This window comes from Bacillus rossius, chromosome 7, assembly GCF_032445375.1.
Source record: "Bacillus rossius redtenbacheri isolate Brsri chromosome 7, Brsri_v3, whole genome shotgun sequence".
Taxonomy (NCBI): domain Eukaryota; kingdom Metazoa; phylum Arthropoda; class Insecta; order Phasmatodea; family Bacillidae; genus Bacillus; species Bacillus rossius.
In genome coordinates this window covers 59,865,261-59,884,515 of record NC_086335.1, presented here as the reverse complement: position 1 = coordinate 59,884,515, position 19,255 = coordinate 59,865,261, and the positions used below count along the sequence as shown (strand labels likewise).

The 19,255-nt window shown below is 41.1% G+C and overlaps 1 protein-coding gene across 2 annotated transcripts in view; it reads right to left on the bottom strand.

The window, feature by feature from the left end:
* Window positions 1-3,511, bottom strand: part of LOC134534138 (broad-complex core protein-like) — a 169,887-nt gene extending 166,376 nt beyond the window's left edge. The window contains exon 1 of one of the 2 annotated variants that reach the window (XM_063372242.1): window positions 1,612-3,511. The gene's annotated coding sequence lies outside the window, so the exon portion shown is untranslated. The remainder of the gene's footprint in view (window positions 1-1,611) is intronic. The other variant, XM_063372239.1, reaches the window with a different exon arrangement.
* Window positions 3,512-19,255: the final 15,744 nt, after the last annotated feature.

Sequence of the window (19,255 nt, the reverse complement as noted above, 5' to 3'; positions counted from 1 at the left end):
AGCAAAGAGACGCAACTGCATAATCTACAGTGGAGCCTTGCATTTTATGCACGGTAGATGCCCATCTCAGTATTAATGGCAACATTCGCCTTTCAGCAGTACCATAGCTGTATTTCGCTGGAAACTGAATGGCTATTGGTTTAATTATATGTACACAATCTGTGCTGAAATCAACATGGACTGATGGAATGCCCGTATTACACACTTGATCACGCCGGATGAGTGGACAGATAATTTCAGATATAGTATCCATATTGCCATTAACGAACCCCGGGCACATTTGCACCATAACCCGACCTCGGAAACACTTTAAATTGAAAATAATATATTTTTGAAATTTTCAAAATTTTCGGGCATTACGGCCTCTCCCCCTCCTTCCCAAGCACATTTTTCCACCATAACCCGACCCTTGGGATCGTAAACACTCTAAATAAAAAAAGCATTGTGTATTAGAATTTTCGAAATTTGGGGTTTCCCCCCCCCCCTTTTTTTTTTCCTCACCATGACACGACCTCATGGATACACAAAAATCCTGGTTATTACGCATAGCTCCACCACCACCACCCTTTAACTCTAAAGTCTTAAGTTATAAAAATATTGTATAGTCAGAGGTTATTTATGTGTACACAAAATTTCAACGCGTTCGGACATCGGAAAGAGGGAAAAAATTGAATGGAAAGATATAATTGCATAGTCCATCAATACATACATACAGGTGAAGTTAATAAAAGCGTGGTAAAAATAAGATTTTCTGACGCTAAATCAAACGCTCTTTCAAATAGTGTAATCTATTTGTTTTAGACTAAGAATAACTTAAATTGTTAGCATTTTTATGGTAGCGAACAGTTTGAAAAAAAAAAAACACAAAATATAATATAACTTCTGAACGAAGGATTTTTAGAAAAGTTACTTAAAGGCATTTTCTTTTTGTTTCTTTTGATTTGTGTGATTGATATCCAGAGTTTGACTATTAGGAACTCAAAAATTCTGTTTTGTTGTATACACGCTACTTATTTTTAGAAGTGACATCCTAATAATCGTCCGAATTGGAAGTGAAGAATGCAAGTAACGAATCTGTTAACATGTCGCATGCTTCCAAGAAAAGTAACTTCGCCTTTTCGAAAATAAAAGCGTTTTGTATATTATAGTTTTCTGAAATCTTTCGAGTTAAAATACTCGTGAAATAATTTGCACCTTAGATTTTAGCAGGATTAACATATTAAATAAAAAATTAATAATTTTTAACAGATTTATAACTAAGTTTCAACCTGCACATATATATAAGGAACGTAATCAATTTTCTTGTTCTTAAAAAATAAGGTGATTAAAATTCAATCATCTGTTCCCATTTTTTGATTGGTTTCCTATAATTTTATATGTTTATTGACAGAAAAACATTTCGGACACAGACTTAATAAGACATACCTACTTACATAAAAAAATATTACTTGCAACAACTGAGATGTATAGATTCATTATATAAATTATCAAAACATTTTATACAATTTTGTTGGATATTTTTGAAATTTGATTTTTTAAGTTTTAAACTAATACTCAAATTCTGAATTATTGAATTAAAAATAAAAATTGAAATACTTTAAAATAACTTACGAAAATTTAGTGTCGATACTCCATATGTGATACGTATACATCATACTTTACTAAAGGACTCTCATACATAAAGCAGTAAGCAGTAATTCATTGAAATAAATGATTAAAATAACTTATGTTGCTAGCCATAAACAGTTATTAATAAACTATGGGATACCTCTACTAATATACCCACATATCCAAAAAAAATCAGGCTTTCAGGGAAATGTATGTCGGCCATTTTGTTTCGGATTTCTCATAATCGAGAACACACTGACAATTTAAAATTCTGAGCCAATAATAAGCTGATAATATTTTCGTACTGTTTGCATAGGTAGGTTTTTTATTTATTTCTAAAAGTTTTTCAAAAGGCTTTAATTTTTTTTTTAAATCTTTGAACACAAAATCGAGTGATATTTTTTGACGTGCCTCGTTTTATAAACATCACAAACAAGCTAATCTGACGCGCATGCTCTTTGCTGCAAGTCCCACATGCCTATGTCTGAAATTACTTTGTGGCTTTACACAAAGTGAATTAATTTCAACAAAGCAAGCTTCATTTCAATAATGTATGACACGTCTCCAACTATAATCCCAGCATGGTTAATGATTTATTTACATCGTTAGCCATGTCGTGTTTAAGTACGAAGTGGTACATAAATAAAAATTTCTTAATATACTTCACAACCGTTTAAAAATACGTTTTCAGCATTGTAATTTTTTTTTTTTTTAACAAAGTTCCAAAGTTTTGCAATCCAAATGCATTTTCAAATGGAATATCTCTACTATGTACGGCCATGGGAAAACAAATTATACGTGCACACTTAGAATTTTTTTTCGTATTAGTATATTATATTTTGTGCCGATTAGGTGTGCCGTTGTAACATGTGGCAAGCACGATGGTGATGATTATTTTTTTTTTTCAAGTTTCCCATCCGTGACGTAGCCATCTGCAGCACAGCATTTCGCCAACCAAGGCCGTCTGCTAGTGTAACCGATCCTAGGCCACGGCAGATTGTGCTGTCTGGACGGCCGTCTAGCCCCCCCAAGGTCTTCTTCGTCCGATTTCATCTCGCCGTCTAGGCGGAGCTATTTACATCGCGCCAGGCTAACTCTCATTGGCCCTCTTCTCGTGCTGACCACGTTCAACAATGACGTTCTTCATGCATTCGTGTGGAAATTTAGTTCTGTAATTTTGTATTATTTTCTCACTAGCAAAAAAAAAAAAAGAATAAACAATTTACATTTAAATAAATTCCAACGTCATCGACACCGATACTCTTACATTTTAACGTACAACGTAATAAAATTATATATGTATATTTTTTTGAATGCGCAACTATAAAAACGTTTAGGAACGATTTAATGCAGTTTTTCAACCAATAACCTCTAGGACGAAAGTGTATGACATATTGTTGCACACTGGTTATTATTTGTTATTTTAAAAAAAAGAAAAGAATAACGCGACACGCGCGCGCTGTCTGTCGCGTGTCGCAGCCCCGCGCTGGTCGCGACGACTCTTGGGAACTGCTCCATCTGGAGCTGAGACGCCGACTCGCTCACAGCTGCGAGAGAGCGAAGAGCGCCGGAAGACGCGACGCGAGCCCGGACGAAGGAGGACGCAAGCAAGGGGCTTACCTTTCAGCGCGCGTGCCCGAGCGACGGAGAGTATCCTGCACCTTCGCCGCGACTTCGCCTGTTGGCGGGTGTCACCTTGAGGCTCCGTTGGCCCGGGCGAGACGGACAATCTTCGGCGGCGGTAGCAGGGGGGGGGGGGGGGGGACGCGCCCTCCCGAAGCCGAGGTGAAAAATAAAAAAAAAACTCCTCTTCTTCCGAAAAAGACAACTAGTGCACTTGCACTCTGCAGTCCGGAGCCCACAAGCGCCCTGCCGAAACTCCCGCCTCCAATTGATGTTTTTAAAAAGCAGTTGCTCTTTTGTTCCCCTCCCCCGAACTGCAACTAGTGACGCGGCCTCTTTTTTTTTTCTTTCCCTCTTTCTTTCTTCTCCAGAAGGAGAGGGGAAAAAAAGTTGCAAAAGAGACTTTTTTTTTCGCGCGGTGTCGCGAATTCAGAGGAACCACAAACCAACGTTAATACCGCGCCTTCCTTATCCCCTCCCTCGACGCGTCCATCCCCACCCCAAACTCCCCGCCCGAAAACTGGCCTAGGCTTCTCGTCCCTGTCTGCTGCACTCCCGAAACTGGAAGTACACGCGCGTCTAGTCAAACATTGCGCACCGACCGCCGAATATTTTCCCCTTCCCCCCAACCACGCACACCTGAATTTTTTTTTTCTTCTCTCCTTTACCGTTGGTTATATTTCGCGGGCCCGCGGTCTACACGCGACTGTACGCGTGAGAGCTGGAGGAGGGGGGAGGGGGGAAGGAACCTCCGATGGCGTGAAGATCTTGGTAGCAGACAGCAGCGTAGTTCGTGGGCCTCCAGAAGCAGAAGCCTCTGCACGAACAGACTATATGCACCGGGCTTTCTCGGCAGCGTGGAGCAAATTAACGTCCCACGGGAAGACATTACATTCCGGGCAGTTTGTTTCAGCAGTTTTGGAAGCCACCCGCTAGAGTTCTCTCCGGGCGTCGCGAGTACTTCCAACAGAGACAACGGAGCATTTGTGTTGGGGAAAAACCGATAATTTATGAAGAAAGTTAAAACTAACTAAAACTAAGTCCACGAACTGTTTTAAATCTAAAATATACATACATTCACACCGAATTCGAGCATTCCAAAAACAAAAATTCAAAATTGTTGCAAAGAAAGAACAAAATCCACCACGCGTGTTCCAGCCAAGTCGAAGGCAAGATTTTCATCCACGTTTCAGACGGCAGTCGCCATCTTCAGGGTAGCAAGGTAGTTTTCGAAAGGGCTAGAACCCAAAGCTCAGACTGGTCCTTTCACATACCTTGTCACAAAATTTTCTTTGGCGGGCCTAGTGGTGCATGTATTCTCGCTTGGGCAGAACATAGGCGACACGGGTTACTGTCGCGATTTGGAGACGATTAACGACCAAGCTATAGACACCACCAGTCTTCCCCCCCCCCCCTCCCCAATTTTTTTCCCCCGTACCCACTCAGCTAACAAGCAGGTGGCCTTAGTTATAACCTCATACCTGGACAACTGGTTGGTGCTCACCCAAATCTCTCACTCTCAACCTGGGATCCCTCAATCACCCAGATTACCCGTGCAGCAACCTCAGACCAACGGCAACAAAAAAGTCCTTACGGACTTAATATGCTATGTACTTACTTATCCAGTTGTCAGGGACATTGGAGATCATGCGCCGACCTCACAGTGTGCCTCCGTTACGCTCTATCCTATTGGCTACTTGCCATGCGCTGCCATCCACTCCCGAATCACTCGTGTACCTCCTTGTGTCATCCCGCCAATGTCTTGACCCGCCACGTGGGAGAGTGCCTTCTGGTCGTCTAAAAAGCTCGCTGGACTTCAGCATCATGGCTGCATGTCCCGTCCATTTCAAAAAGTGTTTATTTTTTTCATCGTATTTACGCTTACGGTGGGCAGATGTAAGATGTAATTCAGTTCCCCGGAGTTTCTAACCATTCGCATCTCACGCAGGACCGGGAAAAAAAAAATTCCTTCTTAGGTTTTTCTCTTAAACTCTTTAAGTGTCTCTCCGACGCTTATGGTGGTGCAAAGCGCTTTCGTGCCACGAAGAAGAATGGGTACAATAATGGTTTTGCTGTCTTTCATTCGATCATCCCTGTGGGTATGTTTGATGCCACGACCTGTATCATACCAAAGTATGCCTTTGACGCAATGCTGGTCGATCTTACGACTCACGTCATTCTGGTCGCCAACACAATCCATTGTTTCCAGGCACTTGAAACTTGTTGGCCTGTGGAACACTCCACCTTTCAACTATCGCCTTAAGAGCTCCACCATGTCTGTAATATTCTCACTGACACTGAAGACTGTTTTAGAAAACTGTTGTGTTTGTTTCGTCTTTTCTGTTTGTCGTGTTTTTGTCTCGTTTTGACTGTTGTGCTGAATTTTTTTGGGGTTCAATATTTTTGTGCTGTCATCATTTGAGGTTTTTTTTTTCGTTCTCTTATTCTTTTTTTTTTTTTTGAAAACTGTTATGTTTGTTTCGTCTTTTCGTTTTGCTGTGTCGTTTCAACTGCTGTGCTGAATTTTTTGGGTTCGGTATTTTTGTGCTGTCATCATTTGTGGGGGTTTTTTCGTTCTGTTAGTCAATTTTTTTCTTTGTTTTTCTTTGTTTGTTGACCATATTCCTGTTGTGGAGTATTGCGTGGTGTTTATATCCTGACAACAGCAATTTTTTGATTAATTTGTGTTTTTTTGTAGTTTTCTTCTACAGACATACATGTGCTTAGCAATGGCGTATGTCCAAAAGCTTACATCAAGACTGAAGACCAAATCGTTTCAGCATTAGTAGCTAGATCAGTAACACTTATTACTGTTTTTTTCCCTCCTGTTTCGCTGCCAGTACTGCTGTCATCAGCACGTGCTAACAGCTGGGCCCTACCATCAATCAATGTTCACCGTCTGGTAGCTGTGATACATTTAACGTACAAATTTCTCAGCAAAATGTTGGCAATAATGCGTCTCCCTGCCGTAACACAGTTCTTGCGTTAAAACACTAGTGACGACTATTTTAAGTATCCACCTTAAGCATATTTTATGTATAAACATACTCTCGCTATGATTATCGACTGATTGGGAACACCATTCTCTCCCAGTGTGTTAAACATGTTCCAGCAAGTTGGTAGTACCAGTTTGTTAAGCAAGAGAGATCAGAACCAAACAGGTTTAAATAGTTTGCAGCCCATGCAGATTTTCTACCAATTAATGTTTTTCAATGTTTTCTTTGTTAAAACATAGTATGTAGTTTCATGGAATACCTAAAGTTAATTGTGACTGGCTGCTATATATGAAGTGCAACTCCCAAAATATCTCTCTTATTGAAAATATCTTTTCTGTTATGGATCTTCCCGTTGTAAAATCGGCGAGTATTTGCTGATAACATCCTCTACAAATGGTTCAAGACTGTCCAGGATAGTATTTTGTAACTCTAATTTTGTATGGTCATTACTCTATAGTTGTATATTTTACTTTTATTCTTGTTTACAAATTCAAATTTCCGTTGTTTGGTGATTCTATATAAACTGGTAATATTGTTTCTTTTTTTAATTCATAATATTTATTATATGTTTCTAAATTAAAACTTTGTTCACTACACATTTGGGACAATGAATGCACTAAATATTTCATTATGTGGTTTCCACCAACATTCTGTAAGTATCAGCACCATCGTACAAAATTGTCTTTCGAGAATTAGTTAATTTCACTATAACATTTCTGAAATTATTCATTACTTTTCACTGCTTTCAAAGAACATATTCTTATACATTTTTTTCCATTATTAAAAGTGACAAAAATGTCGTCCACTGTGTATCTTTCAAGAGAAAGAATTTTTATACTAGCTCGATATGTGATTCAGCATTACCACATATCCCGTGACTAGTTCCACTATTATTTTGTTTATTCATTTCACTCCAGGCTAGACTCATCTTGCATATATGGAGGGTGCTACATTAAAACACTGAAAGTGCCATTTCTTAAAATGAAAGTTTACTGTAAGTTACCATAATTTTGTAACTACCATTTTGTACAAATAAAATATTAGTTTTGCAATTTTTTTAGGAGAGCATAACCAAACTGGTTTTTCACCTTTTTGGTGAAATAAACTTTAATTTAAATAAATGGCACAACGTTTTGATGTGGCACCCTTCTTATAAAATCAAGGCTTTTTATATTCAAGGTCATATCCTTTGGCAGGTTACATGTAATTGGGAAACAACTTTTTCCTCTTTATTTACAACTGGCCCAGGGTCTTCAAGTTTGTGTCGAGAGCACTCTAGTCCCTCATTATCATGAAGCAGATTTATACATATGTGCTTCATGTCTACTTTGCTACCCAATGAATTCGATAAAAAATCGCGGGCCTTCTATTTTCACGCAAATATTATCAAATGGTTTAGGATATGAACGTTACCACATTATGCAAGATGAGGCAAGTGAGGAAAGGCTTTTGCACTTAACCAACTCTTGCCCGTGTTGATACTCTAACCTAGGACTTAGAAGTAACGTACGTTTACCAGTACAGGCTCCAAAGACTGTAAAAATGACCACAACACCAAAAGTATTGCTTTGATGCTTCAATTGGATAGTCTTTTGGCTTCTTCAGAGTACCAGAGGTTATGCACGGTTATTGGATCCCCGGTCATCGCCACGTGGAGATGCTGCGGTGGTTCGCCGTTGCCTTCCCCAGTATGGATGTGAAAGGGACAGCACAGCACCAAGTCATGGAACCGGGAAAAAAAGGAAATTTGTTCCGCAAGTGAGGAACCACCGATCCATCTAGGAATGGATACCCGAGACCTAGAGACCTGCAAAATTCGTGGATTCATTCGGCGATAGGCTAGAATTCAAACACATATACCTCTTAGATAATTTTGCTATTGGGTTACTGTTCATCTGGACGAATCTCAACCAGTTATAAACCCTCAACCAAAGAAGGATCGAATCACAGACAAACCAGCTGAGACGACTTACAAGTCGGCAGCCAATGAACTTGCGTTATTTGCCCGAGTGTACATGGGTATGTGCAGTCTATCCTGAAGGTCATCGAAAACGCGAATTTTGCAGGTCTCTACCGAGACCTGTTGTCTCATCAGCCAGAAGCTCCGGCAACTTCTGTAGGCGAAACTTCTTTGGGCGCGATGAGAGTAAAATTTCAATTACAGTTTGAAGACTGAATTTTAATGCAACTTTTTTTCTGAAACGTTGTTTTGAAAAGTATCTGACGACAAAGAGATATAGAGCACTTACGAGTCGATGTTAGAATTACCAAAGAAGTTTCACTTCTATCACGTGTAGGTACTGAGTAACACGTGCTCTTTTTTTTTTAATTTACTAAGTAGTTTTAGCCAACTGCCAAACCATAGCGCCTAACATGTACAAAGTTTAGGACACGTGTGGACAGAGGTTCCAATGCGGATGCCAGAAATGACTTGCTCACATTTGACATTTAACATCTTACAAAAGCCATTTACAGTACATTAATTTAATGAACATTGGCGTAGCCTGTTTTTGTGGGGAAAAAAAAAGGGGGGGGGGCTGAAGTTAGTTATAAGAACATATTCCAGCTAAACCTGATTGTGGTGATAGCAGCGAGGTGGCCAGGGGCTCTTTCCTGGAAATATTTCTTAAAAGATTATGCTTGAAAACTCATTTCTTTTTGTTTTAAATATCTAATGACCCTCCAGTGCTTCTTCGAAACCTGAAATTCTTAGATAAAAATGTCCACTTTATGAGAGATAGATATTTACACTATGTGCCACTGCTTATGGCTTTTAAGTCCTAACATGAATTTAACTCGTCCCCTCTCTCATTTTGCATATTCATTTACCAAAAAATTGGGCCATACTTGACTCATTTAAAGCTGGTTAATGAGTTTCATTATCACTGAGACACTTTGTGGTTCTAGAAGGGGGAGCCACGTCACCACAGAACTTTGGAACCTAAGCGCACCTTCCATCCACGTGCCTCGACAATTGCATCTTCTTGCATGAGCCATGGAAGTCAAAGAAGTTACAGAAGAATGGGGAACAGCGCGTGATATAGCTGAACTCACCATGTCACAGATTTTGGATGGTCAGCTCAACATGAACCACCATAGTAGCATTTCCGCCCTTTTGCCAACGACAAATTTAAAAAAAAAAATTCTAAACACGTTATGGTTGGAGTTGTTTTGATTTTTATTACATACAGTCCATCGTTTTTCGTTATCAAAAATTCTTTTATTTCGGAAAGAGATAACATATGGCGGTGAAGCCAAAAATACAACAATATTAACATACAAATAAACTACTTGCACACACTAGCTGCAATACCAGACGGTCATTGTCTCTTCCTGCAGTCCATGACACGTTTGAAATACAGATGGGTAATATAGCACACATGACAAACAATACACGACAAAATATAATATAGTAGCATGGGGAAAAGTAGTCCAAAAAACTCCACAAACATATAGTCCATCTGGTACTACGAAGTTTTGTGTGTGGACTCAAGCACGAGAAGTTGTGTTTGTGTGCGAGGTGAAGTCCAAAAAAGGTTGTTCTCCGTTCGACGGTTTGAAGCACCGGCAAGTCCCCGCCAAGACAACGGGTCAGACCTTTGGCGCTGGAAGGAGGCGAGGTTCTTCCACTGGAAGCATCGCTGGACCTTTTCGGTCAGCGGCAGAGGTTCAGAGTACACTGTAAAAAAATTGGTTGTCTGTAAAGTCGGTTTACGGAAGATAGTTTAACGTGACAACGTCATAACAAAACATTGATGAAATGATTGCATTCTTTTAAGAATAAAGTTGAATCATTTTTTATTGAATCATCACTATTTTGTATGGATACAAAGAAGGAGTGAAATGAGATCTACAATTTAATTGATAAATTTACTTTTATTTGCACTCATTAATTCAAATATGTTTATTACTTTAACGAAGAGATTATTTTTTAACTATAACTTTTATACATGTTTGCTATTTAACTTCTTCCAATCTGTGTTATTCTGTTAAGGATAGGACGATGATAGGAAAAGTAGGAAACGAATGGGAGTGTTTCAAGTTTAATGTGCCTCGAAAAAGTCAAATCGATGGTTGTTCCAATCGAGTTATGCGGCGCAAGCGTACAATGAGCGTAACGGGACACAGCGCAACGGGACAATGTGTGTAACGGGACATTTTTTGGTGCGTGCAGCCGGCGTTCATCGATTTATTAGACGTTGAAACGTCAAAAAAAAAAAAGTGCGAGCGAGTCGCTTCGTACTCGTCAGAGACGTGTAACATCCAACCTCGCGGTAACGAGCGAATTCACTTGTCCTCGTGTTGCAAACACGCGCTTACAATACGAAACTCCGGACGCGAAGTTTAACGTAGAATTCTTTCGAAATATGCGCGAGCGTGAATGAATATGCGCAAAAAAAATTTGTGTTTTCAACTGCACTTCTGGACGCGAATCACTCGGAGTTTCCGTAACTGCCGCTAGAATTCGCTGTCGTAGCAGATTCGTTGACTGTCGAGTCACTCTATTTGCAGAGAGCGAAATTTTAAACTATATAACGAAACGGCTCCGATAGAAAAAAAAAAAAACTTGAATTGGAACTGATTTTCGACGAGGAATTTTATTAAATACGACCTAGTTTTTTTTTTTTTAAATCAATCAATCAGTTAATACTATAAAGTTTCCCCTTTGGGATTTGTGAACTTTGGTTCTGGCTGTCCGCCACAGATGGCAGCACAGTGGTTACACATTTCCGTTTCCGTTGCGGGCTTCCGTTCCAGTCACGGAAACATTCCTGCCAAAGACCGAGAGCTGAGACGTCGCACATGCTGCACCCGGTTCTATCCCCGGGCGCCACTGGCACCGTCCTTGACCTCCGACCCCTCTCGTCGGAGGAGTGACCTCCGATGTCCAGATCACTAGGGCAGCGGTGTCCTGACCCCGGGACTGCTCGACTTTTCCGCGACCGGTCCGGTCGCGCCTGTTCCGTCGCTCGTAGTTCGCTTGTGCCGTCGGCGTTGTGTTGTTCCAGGTATTCCGTTTGGTCTCAACAGTTGATTCGTCTTCCCCTTTCGCTGCAATGACTGTTCTTGTTGCAAACTGTACAACTGTCAAAGTTTTTTGTTTTGTTTTGTGAATGTAACAAAAAATATTCATGTAATGTTACTGTAGGGCCGCGACGTCTTGGCGGGTCGACTCCCTAGAGCTCAGCGACCTTGTAATCGACACGTCCCGCCTTGCCTGCTCCGCTGATAGCAACGGCCTGGAAGTCTTCATGCCGATCCGAAAACATTGGTCGAGAACAATCTCACGTACGGTGCAACACAGCGCAGATCTTAATGATACAAAGATGCGATAATGCTTTACGGTAATTTATTATTGAAAGGTAGTGCACTATTTGCTCGACTGGGCAGCTTTGTTAAAAATAGTTAAACATAGATATACAATACTTTAAAAGTTAAGAACTAAATTTGTAATTGTGGGTTGCTGTAGGAAACACAATTAATTAAGACTTGCAGCTAACTCCCTCGTTGATGCTTTCTTTTCCATTTGGTTTGGCTGAAACGTGAAGACGATCGACATGACACTTTCACGCACGTCAAGAACCTTACCACTTTTATGCACTCGGGTTGGTATTTTTTCCAGAATTGCAGTCTGAAAGAAAAAATTTAGTCATTTTGAGGGGGCCGAAAACCATATTTCTAGCAAACCATCCTCGGGTAGCAATATCGGCTACACTTGTAGCTAACAAATATTCTAACAAGCGGTGCAGAAAGTCTGGAAAATTGCCAAATGCAAAACAAACAAACCGCGGGTGAAAATACGGGGAATGCGTTGAAAAACTTATAATGTAAGTATTATTATTTAAAGTTATAATTATCTTTTATTGCCTGGTTTGTTTGTTTTTTATTTGGCGTCTCTCAGTTGTGTTTTCGGATGCGCGAAACTGATCTTTGGCTTATACCTGTGTATCGCGCAGCTCTTTCGGTTGCTTTTGCAAGAGGAACTAGCAGACATTTGTTGGAAGCTTCTTCATTACAACACTGGATTACACTACTTATAATTCCCCTTTCTCCACTATGTATTACTTTATTGTATCTTGAATGTCCTGCGTCGGGCTCCATTGCTCACTTCAGACTGAGAGCGTGGCGCCTGATGTTTTTGCTATGAACCACATAGCGGCTGATGTGCGCGCGCAGCTGCTTCCCCTCTCATTTACTCTTCCCCGCTTCCCCGCACAACGACACGCCAAGACGTCGCGGCCCTACAGTACAGATATCGTACATTTACATTAAAACAACTGTATAACAGTATAAAATAGTGTTCGCAGTAATATACTGTGTTCGGATACTTACCCGGGTGGGTTCATGCTTTGTGTTGTGCCAGTACCTCCAATAGTTAAAGTTATTTGCAAACCATTCCCTTAATGGATTTCCTGTATTAACAGAGCACATAAAAAAATCATAATTAAAATTACAGCCAATTAATTGATATTATACTATATTTTCCCTGGTGGAAAAAAAATTATTTTAGTATTACAAACTATTTCTTGGCAACTGGTTTCCAAAAGAAACTTTTGTAAAAGTTTGCAATATTTTTTTTTTTTTTGTGAATCGTTGTCCTCGCCCTATTGTGTTGGTTTGTGCTGTAATATTTTTCTGACTTAATTATTTCCAAGGAATTATGCGTACTTTACAGGCATTCAACATTTGCCATCTGTTGATTGTGGTCATGTACGCACTTCTGGTGTCCATTCTTGGAGGTTATTCTACGACTACCAGTGTTAATCACTAATGTCGTATGCTTATGGTATTAATTTAAACCAATCTTTCACGTTGCAAGACTCATTCTAGGAACGTATAAATTATTTGCAAGCTTGTACGGACCAGTGATTCTCCGTCTGCTGTTTTAATAATAATAATAATAAACTTATTTATTCTGTAGGATTCAACATTGATGGTGAAATCGCGCGTGAGTTGTTGATATATTTTGAACCTGTAAACTATAGATAAGGGTTAGTGATAAAAAAATATCTTATTTTAAATTTCATTTAAACACGATACCTTTTAAAAATAAATTAGCAATGATTATAGTGAAATAAGATTGCGATAGATTAGTTTTAAAATGGTTAATGAGATTTTTTTTTTTAAATTCGTATTCTCATAGTTTCGGCGTTGTGGTACACAGCAGTTTTCTAACTGTCGGCGTTGTAGTCAATTTGGCATTCGGCGTTATGGTTTTCGGCGTTATTGTACGTTCGGCGTTGTGGTGCGTCCCCGGATGCGTGGACAGATCATTTAGTACTACTCTTGGGAACCGTCGAAAGCGAGACAAGTTGCAGGACACAGACTGTACCTCTGTGACGACACGCCATCGATATGCCTCGTCCTTGCGAACCGCGCGAGTCGAATGATAATGTATACGTGCGAGAGAAACAGACCGGCATGTGTGATGCCTCTCTCCTCGCCACAGCCGGAGCCTTTAATCCGCCGTTCTGGTTTTCGGTACATTCTGTAATCCGGCACGGGTGCATCATTTCGGTTGTTGACCTTGACCGAAATAAAAAAAAGCCATTTAAATATACGTATATTAATTTTTATTGGGCCTCCTCGTTTAAACATTATTTACTTTTGATAAGCCGGCATGGATGTGCCCGCCTAGACAGGGGTTGTATTTGTGTCAGTGAGGCGGGATGATAAGTACGACGCTCGCTGGTGCTTCTAGCGCGGTATCGCCTCTAAGCGCAAGTGTCTGTGCTGGCGCGCAGCCTTCTCGTCTGCATAGGACAACTATGACATTTGAGCGGTGACCGTAACTTTAGAGAAATCAAGATAAAGCTGTAATGCAAGTCCTTCAAGTGCTTTCAAGAATCCGTACCGGATGTTTCATTCTAAAAACGTATTCAGAAAACACGCTTTTTTAGTCATTTTAACCCTTATAAATAAACAGTTTAAAAACAAAATACGGAAACAGAACCCTTAAATGCTTTTCGTGAACAGACATTACTCGTATAGCAGTTTTCAAATAGCGCAAATTCTTCTGAAGCTCTGCACGCCGAATGTGTGTAGGGAAAGGCGGCGGCCTTAACGTATTGTTACGAACGCAGGCAGGACCGCGACGCGTGCCAGGTCCGGAGCTGGCTGGCGGCCACGCACGGCCACTGACGTAAGGCATGCCACGCGCGTCTGGCCGGATTACAAGGGTCCTCGCTACCCCCCTCCCCCTACGCTCCCCGCGCAACGTCCAGACGTCAGACCTTTGAATATATATACTGTATAGAAGTTGCCAGCCCAGGTTAAAATTTCTAATACGGTTTGAGGTAGTTGGTTAATTCACCGCCGCAATCGCCACCATCTCTAGGGCATCGACTTGTGGTGGTCCCTAGCGGACAAGTGTCGAACTCTTCAAACACCCCTTCCCCGCCCTCCATCAAACATGCGTTGTCCTCCACCCACCCTCTACCCCACCTCTCATCCCTACAGTTTTGTGACGCACAAACTCCCGTTGAACGACCTTCAGATACAGTGAATGTTGGGTTGGTGGTGCGGGGGAATGACAGCGGGCGACAGTGCTGCGCTGTAACGTGTAAATAACAACCTAAGACGATACAGGGCGTTACGGCAGCGCACTGCAGCTGTGAAGTTCCCAAGCTGCTCATCATACGCTCCTGAAAAACGTAGAGTAAATCCTATCCACTCGCGACTTATATACAGTATATATATATTCAAAGGTCAGACCATTATCAATGACCCTTTTAGAGGCCTTGGAATGGCCGCCGCGCGGAGTGGCACGAATAAACACCACCTTTTCGGACTTTTCGGGCGTCGGGTCGGCCCAAGGTGACACGCGACACTTCCAACCCCCCACTCACCCAGTCGGTTCCAGAAAGTCTGTCAAGAGTATAAAAGCAGCGACGCCGGCCTTCGCGAGAGTTCCGAGCGAAGAGCGGAGCAGCGGAGAGAGTTTCCCTCTCGTGGATTGGTACTGGCGATGCCCCGTGCGATCAGCGAGCGGTGAAGAGGGCAAGTGGCCCTTGCTGAGCGGACCGGACCTATCGGGAGGCTGATACCTGCGAGTGAAGGCCTGGCGAGCCAGTCGGGTGCGACGAGCGATAGTTGAGGACTGTACAGCGGCGCGGTGTGTTGGTGAGTGTGCGAAGGAAGCGGACAGAAGAGCGAGCGAACCACCGTCGAGCCAAGCTCCAGTAGAAAGTGTTAATGTTTCAATGAACAGTGTGAGACTAATTGTTGTGGATAGAGATCTTGAGTGCAGTAATTAAATGTGTAGTGTAGACATTAGTAATAAATAAAACTGAACCATTTTTCTCCCCACGTTATACTCGTGGTTTGATGCGCATTGGTTTTTGGTGCGAGAAAGTCCTGGGTTTGAGTCCCAGATAGAGCAAGTGAGTAGGAAAGTCAACGAAATGGTCATATCAATAATACGCACGTCTCAATAACATGTAAATAAAAATGTGATAGTGAAATAAATTTTTTTACAAATTTAAAAATAGCAGTCAGAGGTTCCTTAACAGGCGTGCTAACTGACCCGATGGTAGCAACAACATGGGTTGGATTCCCCCATTGAAACGGTAAATTTATCGCATCATGCTTTCAGACAAATTAGATTATGATAGGAAATGGTTCTTCTGTAAGCTGTAGACATTCCATGAAATTGATAATATTATGAAAACTTAAAAATGACATTAAAGAAAACTTAGAGAATGTCGGAGACCGAAATTTCTGAAGGAATACGAGAAATTCCATTTCTCGAACGAATGAGGGTTTATGGTTATTATGCTTCCAGCGACGTCATTCACCATACACGGGATGGAAGCAAATACCGTAGTAGGACAATATGGGAAACTCTGGCCAATTGGCATTGGCGAAGAGCGAGACACTTTACTGCACTGTTTTCAAAGCTAGTTTGCTCTCCAAGCCGCTAGATGCCTCTATTGTAAACTAGCTTCACGCAGTTTTTAAAACGCAGATACACTCCACACTGCCAGGTTCGCTGGCTACACTTGACTCGCGTGCTTCTTAACCAGTTTCCCATACTGTCCCTATCACAATATTTTGATAGAAGCCAACAAAAAATTGGAAATTATTTGAGTCTAAATTGTATCGTTTTAAAGGGAAGGTACAGGAACAGAAAGTTCGCCATCTTGGTTTCAACAGTTTTTAGACTTTAACAATATCCCATGGTTTTGATGTTTAAAAGTTATCTTTTTAAAGCATTATACAGGCTATAAGGCAGAGGGAGTGACTGAAGTATGTACTGTCTGGCTGCTGAAAATATTTTTCCCTGTGAAGACACGCGGCAGTGTCGAAGTGAGTTATAAGAACATATTTAGGATACCGATATCAGTTTCCTGGAAGAGGGGGGGGGGGGGGGTCGGTCACGAAATACCCCGAGAGTAGCTGGGAGCCCAAGGGAACGACACCAAAGAATTTTTTAAAAAGAATAAGCACGAAAACTCATTTTAAAGGCCTTCTGATGACCCTACAAAGCTTCTTCAAAACCTGGAATTCTTAGATAAAAATTGACACTATGAAAGTGGTCAGATATTGGCCTTGGAATATTATTTACAAATTACAGGTTTCAAATACAGAACCTTAGTAGCTTCATCCAACTTTTGATGAGATAAAAGTTTAACATACGAAATTAAATATTTAAGTAAACATAAATATACACTAATCAATAAAATTGGTCTCGGGAGGGGCTATCGCCCCCCACCGCCCCCCTTCTGAAGCCGCGCTTGCTGCTTATGATTTAATGGGAATTAGGCCTCCGCCATCTTAGATTTTTCTTAATCTTCTTGCAATAATTCTAACATTTTTTTAAAACTATTTATCCCAATTTTGTGCATTTCAAGGCATAAATAATATCTCCCAGACCTTATATACCTTGTTGCAACCACACATTTACTAACAGGCTCTAGTCTGTGAGCGCCGCGAGGAAATAACTTAAACGGACGACTACAACTGTCACTGTCAAAGATAATCACACCAGTTCAGAAGAGTTGAACTTCAACAAGTAGCCAGAGTCAAGTCCTATGCCACGTCACACCAAAAGATTTAGCAACGGAAGCTCAATTGCAAGTGGTATCGACATGTTTGAAATCGCAATACGGATTTACCTATTCCCCCTTGATATCCTCAAGCGTGACTTAAGAGAAGGCTACTCTTAAATTTTGCAATTTCAGCGGCCATAAAGCGAGCCATTTTTGATTCTTTTCAAGCTGGTTAATGAATTGCATTATTATTATTGAAAAACAAACCTGGCTCTGACTAACGCCCTTGGCGCAGGACTTATATTTGGGAACGACTGAAACTGTAATTGACTACTGTAAATAAATGTACGCCGTGTTAAGGTATTCGAAAATCTCTTAGTTTGTGATCTCAGCCTTTGTTGGCGAGGCGGAATGATAAGGGCGACGCTCGTTGGTGCTCCTAGCGCGGTGTCGCCTCTAAGCGCAAGGCTTCTCGTCCTGCATAGGGCAACTATGAAATGCGAGCGGTAACAACCATAAAATTATATGGCGGATAAATGAAGTTAAGGTTGCAAATGTAAGTCCCTTGGGTGCATTTGTTTAATGTAAAAAAAAAAAACGTATTCAGAGAAAAACAAACTTTTTAGTGATTTTCGACCTTCTACAAATTCGGTTTAAAAAACGAAATAAGGAAACAAAAAACTTCTCGTACGCCCTCGGCGCGTTCTTAAATGCTTCCCGTAAACGTAACCCGGATACCTTGAGCGTGGTTTCCTCTGAAGCTCTGCGAACCGCACGTATGCCCCCTCAGTTAAGTAAAATCCTCACTATTAAACGATGAAATCAGTTTTAAACTCTCGTTTTTCCCCCGTCACTCCACCTTGAATGGCCACGGCCGGCACTTGGCAGTCGGCAGCTTCGTCAGATGTTCGCTGACGTCAGCAGCGTCGCACGGTCAGTGTGTTAAGCGGACTGTGCAAGCGTTTGCGCCTTCCCGCGTGGCGGCTCCATCGCAGAGGGCTCGTGTTTCTGTGCCCCTTCCGTTCTCCTGCTCGCCAGTCGCCGAGCTGCGGGTTTTCAAGGCCACGCAGGGAACTGCACACACGCTTCCCCTCCGCCGGTTCCCCCGCTCTGAGAGAGAGAGAGAGAGAGAGAGAGGGAGAGAGAGAGAGAGAGAGAGATGAGAGAGACTCGCCAAGTCTGGTAGGAAGAAGAAGTAGTGGGGAGGGGCCGCCGAATCTCTCTTCGCGAATCATACGGGCAGGATTGTCAGACGTACCACATCTACGGTACGCGCACACCGAAAACCACGGTACATGCACCATTGCAATGGCACGTTTACCACAGCTACCATAATTATGGTGCGCATACCATAGACACGGTACGCGTACCATAGTCATGATGCTTGCACCATAACCACGGCGCCTGTACCACGTATCGTAAAGAAGCAGTTATGGCACGCAAATTTTTCATTATTTGAAACGAACTGCGATGTAAATACACTGAGATGTAAATAAAATCTGCAATATTAATGTAAAAAAAAAAAAAAATTACTGTCACAAAAATTTTGCTGTCAAGTTTTTACTGACTGGTAATTGTTGGAATAAGTTCTCAAAAGTAGAACATACATTATTTAAAAGAATCTTTTTTTTACACTGCAAATGCGTATTTTCACACAGACGAGTTTCCAGAATATAAACCTAAATTTTGTGTAATGTTAGAACGATGTTGTGGCAATTTTGCACAAGGATTGTTGCCTGATAGGCGCAAAGAGATAAAAAGTGAGTAAATATACGCTTACTAATAATATTTTCAAATGCAAGCTCTTTGTGTAAAATTACACACACTCCGTAGGTGTATTATTATCACGACATAACGCATTATTTTACTTCATGTTAATTTTTAATATGACTTTGCGATTGTAAAACATTCAGAAGAATAGTTAATTTACACGGCAAAAAAAAAATGTTATGGTCTAGTCACAACTAAATGGTTTAGTTTGAGGCTACAAAATTACGTTGCTGAATTCACCAAATATTTTGTGTTGGTCACTAAATT